Here is a 6,843-nt window from a genome sequence, read left to right on the forward strand (position 1 = left end):
GGGGGGGGGAGGGGGTGAAGAGTAGGGGTGGATGGGGGGGGAGGGGGGTGAAGGGTAGGGGTGGATGGGGGGAGGGGGGTTCTTTGAGGTTGGGGGTCCTTGTCCCTCACGGCCCTGCCTGCGGGGCCCGCCCGCCTCCCTCTTCCAGGACAGCTCCCGCGGCCTCATGCTCCCGTTCCCTGACACACAGGACCGGGGCCGGTTACTCACCCTCCCCGGGTTCCGAGCCTCAGCCCCCCGCTGGCGGCCCCCTCCGCCCCCCTGCCCCGGCGGTCTCGGTTTGTTTTCCGCCCGCCCGCCTCACTTTTTATTTTTGCGCCTTCACCCTCCGCGGCCGACTAAACGCCGGAGAAGAAATGGGGCCTCGAGCAATAGTTCATTGAATTCCGTTTGTTCTCCGCATTGCCAACTAGCCGCGACCATGTTTAAAATATTTGTTGAGAGGAGAAAAAGACGCAACTGGCCGTTAACGTTTCTAAATTTGTTTTTGAAAAATATTCTGGGCTTTAAGTCAGACACCTTTGCTCGTTGCCCATAGTTCAAGGCCCCCTGGAGGGAGGTTTGGCCAATAGGAAACGTCAGAATGTGAAGCTACAGACCCCATCTTGGGTTAGGGCAGATAGGGCACCATTCGGCAGGAGGTCACTGCACCATCTTGGTTAGTATTGCCAATGACCATTGCAATGGACAAAAACACAAGACAGAGACAGAAGTAAGATGGCAGCATCACAACGGTAGATAGCCCTCCACTCCAGGTTGGTGGCATCCTTTGTTCCAAGTACTTTTTGTCTTCTTTCTCTTTTCTTTCTCAATCTTCAAGGGCCAAGCATTGTTGGCTGCAACGTCAGCAGCATGGATCAGTATTCCTGGTGACAGTGGCAGTGCCCAGTGCCTGGATTTTTTGGCAGCGGCGGTACCCGGAGCAGGGAGTCCTGGCAGCAGTAGAGCCAGAACCTGGACTCTTGGAATCATAGAACCAAGCCATTCACTTAGCCACACCATCCCCTATCCCTGTAACCCTGCATTTCCCATGGCTAACCCACCTAACCTGCGCATCTTTGGACTTTGGGATGAAACCAGAGCACCCGGAGGAAACCCACACAGACACAGGGAGAGCGTGCAAACTTCACACAGACAGTCGCCCAAGGGTGGCATTGAACCCGGGTCCCTGGCGCTGTGAGGTAGCAGTGCTAACCATTGAGCCACTGTGGCATCCCATCCTGGCAGTGGCAGTAGGCCTGTAGCTTGGACTCTTGACAGTGTTAGGTCTGGAGCCTGGACTTTTGGCGGTGTTGGACAGCAGCAGAGCTAGGATGTCCTGAACCATTGGCTTCATCAAGCAGGCCTCCTTGAGGACCGGAACACCTTTCAGAGACCTTGCAGAAGGTGTGCTTGAGGCTTAATTTGAACAGAAGATGAACTCTTATTTAAATAATTTCTCTGTAGCTCAAAATGGCACCAGATTGAGACAACCAAACACTTCTGACTGCATCTTCAAGATATATATGACAATAAAATTGTTGTTAAATTAACAGAAGAATATAAAAACAAAAGATAATTGTGCGAATGACACATGCTGGTTTGGCTTGTTTCGTGTACTTCCGAACAGTGTGTCAGTACAACCGATATAAACATTACCAAATATTACTTTTTGTCGAACAAACAAAAACTGAGGGGAGGTGATGGCTTAGTGGTATCACTTGACCATTAACCCAGAGATCCATGTAATATTCGGGTGACCTGGGTTTGAATCCCACTACGGCATCTGGTGGAATTTGTATTGTTTTTTAAAAACCCGGAATTAAGCATCTAATGACAACTATGAAGCCATTGTTGATTAGTGAACCAAATGGATTTTTCCCAACTATGTCCTTTGACATTACAATGAAGGAAAATTCCTGATGAAGGGTTTCGGCCCGAAACATTGACTTACCTGCTCCTAGGAGGCTGTCTGACGAGCTGTGCTTTTCCAGCCTCACACCTATAGACTCTGTTATCCTTACTGGCCTGGTCTATATGTGACTGCAGACCCACAGCAATGTGATTGACTCTTAGCTGCCCTCTGGATAATTAGGGACGGGCAATAAGCGTGGGCCTTGCCAGTGACACCCTCATCTGTGAGTGAATAAAAAAAATTCTTCAGAACTGAAGGGTCATGGGAACACCCTCCCTTCCCCCACCTCAGAATCCCACGCTCTGTTTATTGGACCCTGATGTAGATACTTGTCCCTAGTGAATATCAATTTAAGGGCATTAGCAATATAAGTAAAGGCAAAGAAAGGAAAAAAGTGGTTAGGATCTGCAATGCACTGCCTAAGAGGGTAGAGGGGGCAGATTCAATTGAAACTTTCAAAAGAGAATGAATGAGTAATTATCTGAAGAGAAAATGTTTGCAGCGTTGGAAGGGGCAGGTGGAGTGGAAGCAAGTAAATTGCTTTTGCAGAGGGCTGACATGGAGATGATGGGTCATGTGGCATTCTTCAATGCTGATCCATTCTGTGTATCTATAAAAAGGTCATCTGACCCATCATGTCAGTTCTCTGTTCCCATTTTCTCCTCATACCATGGCAGGTTAGTTGAATGCATCCAGTGCCTCAACAGCTACCTCCCTTAGACTGATAAGGGAGTTTTTTTTATTCATTCACAGGATGAGGGCATCGCTGACCAGGCAGCATTTATTACCCATCCCTAATTTCCCAGCAGGCAGTTCAGAGTCAACCACATTGCTGTGGGTCTGGAGTCACATGTAGGCCAGACCAGGTAAGGATGGACAGTTTCCTTCCCTTAAGGACATGAGTGACTCAGATAGTGAACCAGATGAGTTTTTCCCCAACAATCAATATTGGATTCATGGTCATCATTAGATTGTTAATTCCAGATATTTTATTGAATTCAAATTCCACCATCTGCTGTTGGGGGATTCGAACCCAGGTCCCCAGGACATGAGCTGGGTCTCTGGATTAACAGTCCAGCAATAATACCACTAGGCCATTGCCTCCCCAGTCCAACACTGGATCAATTGCACCAGATCAACCTTCTACAGACTACAGCAAAGAGCGTTCAACAACAAGAGACAAGTCAACAGAGGACCCAATGTACAGAGTAATTGTTTTCAGTTCATTCCAGGGATGTCACTGGCAAGGCCAGTATTTATTTGCCACTGCTAATTACCCAGAAGGAAATAGGAACAGGAATAGGCTGTTTGGCCCCTCAAGGCAGTGCCACCATTCAGTAGGATCATGGCTGATCTGACATTCCTCACGTTCACTTTCCTGCCCTTCCCCCATAACCTTTGATTCCCCTACTGATGTACCTTTACAAGGACTCTGCCTCCACAGCTATCGGTCGCAAGGAGTTCCAAAGATTCTCAATCCTCTGAGAGAAGAGATTCCTCTGCATCTCAGTCTTAAATTGGCACCCCTTTATTCTGAGACTATGCCCTTCGGTCCGAGACTCTCCCTTGAGAGGAAACATTCTCTCAGCAATTAGCCTACCAAACCCCTTTAGAATCCAATTTTTCAATGAGATCACCTCACATTCTTCAAAACTCCAGTGAATAGAGAGTCCCAATCAATTTAGCCTTTGTTCATAAAACATTTCCTCTAAGGTAGTTAAGAGTTAACCCCGTTGCTGTGGCTCTGGAATCACACGTAGACCAGACCAGGTAAGTGCAGTAGATTTCCTTCCCTGAAGGACATTATTGGTCCAGATGGACGTCTGTCAATTGAATTTAAATTTCACAGCTACAGTGAAGGAATTTGAAGTAACATCTCCAGTCCTCTGATTTAGTCATCCAGTAATATAACTATATAAAGGAAATGAATAGAATTTTTATTTTCTTTAAATGGGTGCAGTAGAGTGTGGAAATCAGAGTTTTGGATGAATAATAACCTTTATCATGATGTTCAAATATGTGAAGAGTACACTTGATGAAATATAAACCGCTGCAAACAGCCTTGAGACAGAATTCCACAAGGCCTTGATCATTGTAGCCAGTGACTTCAAACAGGCCAACCTCAAGAGTGTGCTACCAACAAACCACCAACATGTCTCCTGTCCCACCAGAGGCCCAAACACCGTGGAACATTGCTACACAAGCAAAGATGCCTACCGCTCCATTCCACACCCGCATTTTGGGTAAATCAGATCACAACACTGTGTTCTTTCCCCTGGCTTACAAGCACAAACTGAAGCATAAGGATATAGTACAGAAAGTCGTACAGTGCTGGTTTGAGGTAACAGATGAGTTCCCACATGGCTGCTTGCAGTCGGTGAGCTGGTCCGTATTCAAGAACTCAGTGGCCAACCTAAATAAGTATGCCACTACCATCACAGACTTCATTAGTAAGTGTGTAGAGGAGTGAACACAGAACAGTACAGGCCGTTCGGCCCACGATGTTGTGCCGAACTTTTACCCTAATCCTAAGGTTTATCTAAGCTCCACCCCTACCTTATACTATCATCCATATGCCTATCTAATAGCCGCTTAAATGCCCCTAATGAGGCCGACTCCACTACCCTCACTGGCAATGACAAAGACGTTAATCTGAGTTATTCCTGCTGAGCTTTTCCAGCAACTTTGTTTTTGTACCTGAAGTTAATCAGAGTGTTCCCCAACCAGAAACCATGGATGAACTGGAAGTTCCACTCCCTACTGAAATCCAGGACTGAGACATTCAAGTCATGGGACCATGACCTATACAGGAAATCTAGGTATGATCTTCGCAAAGCCATCAGGGACACAAAGAGACAATACCAGACTAAACTAGAGTCCCAGACTAACCGCACAAATAAGTATCAACTGTGGCAAGGCTTACACAATATAAACGGATTACAAAGCAAATCGAGTAAATCACTGACAACAATATATCCCTCCCTGATGAGCTCAATGCATTCTATACTCGTTTCAAACAGAAGTTCATTGAAATGATGTCATCTGCCCCAATAGCCTCCACAGTCACTGCCACAGACTCAGATTGGCCTTTTGAGAGTGAACCTATGGAAAAAGTGACTGTCCCGGATGGAGTCCCCTGGTCGTGCACACTGATATTGTGTGAACCAGCTGGTGGGAGTATTTACAGACATCTTTAACCTCTCCTTACTACGACGTGAGGTTCCCACCTGCTTCAAGAAGACCATTACCATCCCGGTGCCAAAGAAAAATCAGGCAATGTACGTTAATGACTACCGCCGGTGGCTCTGACAGCCATTGTTATGAAGTGCATTGAGAGGTTAGTAATGGCCCACATCAACCCCACCCTCCCAGATTGCCTCGATCCACTACAATTCACCTACCATCACAATCAGTCCACAGCTGACACCATCTTACCCTGGTCTTCTTTCTTTTTTTCTTCATCATCTTCCTGTCAGCAGTGAAGGTGACATCGCAGAGAAGGGCAGCCAGAGCTCTTGCTGAGACAGTGGCCTGGCCTGGCCTGGCAGCGGAGTCAGAGAATCCTGTTGTGGTAGGACCAGAGCAGGGATTCCAGGCATCAGTGAAGCAGCAGCTACAGCAGAGCCGCGGTCTCCTGGTTTTTGGCGAGATGGCGGCGGTAACAGTGGAAGCGGTTGCAGATCGAGTGTGGGTCTGGCATGGGACCCAGCCTCGGTGGCCCATTGGCAAGGTGGGCCGAGCCATGAAGAGACGGCACCTGCAGAGTGACAACTCCAACATTGGTGGGTTCAGCCCAGGTGCCGGTGAAGCGTTGGAGAGGTAGCGGTGCAGGGTGTTAGTCAGTCAGCCAGCTTAGGGTTCAAGATTCATGGCAGAGGTGGTGGAACAAAAATGGACTCTCTTTCACCTATATCTTTTTATCCTTAAACTATTCAAAACGACACCAGCTTCAACACCTTAATTCCAACCAAATTCATCTCTGTACTCTGAAACCTAGGAGTTCTGAGGAAGGGTCACCAGACCCGAAACGTTAACTCTGATTTTTTTCTTCACAGATGCTGCCAGACCTGCTGAGCTTTTCCAGCAACTTCTGTTTAGGTTTCTGATTGACAACATTTGCGGTTCATTTGGTTTTTATCCGAGACCTAGGTCTCTGCTCCCCCATCTGCAACTGGTTCCTTGATTTGCTGATCCGCAGACAGTAATCAGTAAGAATAGGTGATAACACCTCCTCCACAATAACCTTCAACACCGGTACCCCGCAAGGCTGCATACTAAGCCCCTTACTATAATCCTTATACCCTCACCATTGCGTGGCCAAATTCAGCTCTAACTCCATTTACAAATTTGCTGATGACACCACCGTAGTGGGTCAGATCTCAAACATCAAGAGACATAGTACAGGAAAGAGATAGACAGCTTAGTGCATGGTGTAACAACAACAACAACAACAACCTCCCCCTCAACGTCAGCAAAACAAAGGAGTTGGTCATCAACTTCAGGAAGCAGAGTGGAGGATACGCGCCTGTCTGTATCAACGGTGCTGAGATGGGGATTGGCGAGAGCTTCAAGTTCCTAAGAGTAATTATCACCAATAATCTATCCTGGTTCAGCCAGATTAATGCTACAATCAAGAAATGCCTCTACTTCCTCAGAAAGCTAAAGAAGTCAGCATGTCCACAATAACTGTCTTAGTGATTTTTATAGATGCACATAAAAAGCATCCTTTCCAGATGCGTCACAGCTTGGGATGCCAGCTGCTCTACCCAAGACTGTAAGATATTAGAGATAACACAGTGTGAAGCTGGAGGAACACAGCAGGCCAAGCAGCATCAGAGGGGCAAGAAAGCTGACATTTCGGATCGGGACCCTTCTTCAGAAATGGGGGAGGGGAAAGGGAGCGCTGAAATAAATGGGGGGGGTGGGGCTGGGAAAGGTAGGTGGGATGG

This window comes from Rhincodon typus, chromosome 7, assembly GCF_021869965.1.
Source record: "Rhincodon typus isolate 14 chromosome 7, sRhiTyp1.1, whole genome shotgun sequence".
Taxonomy (NCBI): Eukaryota; Metazoa; Chordata; class Chondrichthyes; order Orectolobiformes; family Rhincodontidae; genus Rhincodon; species Rhincodon typus.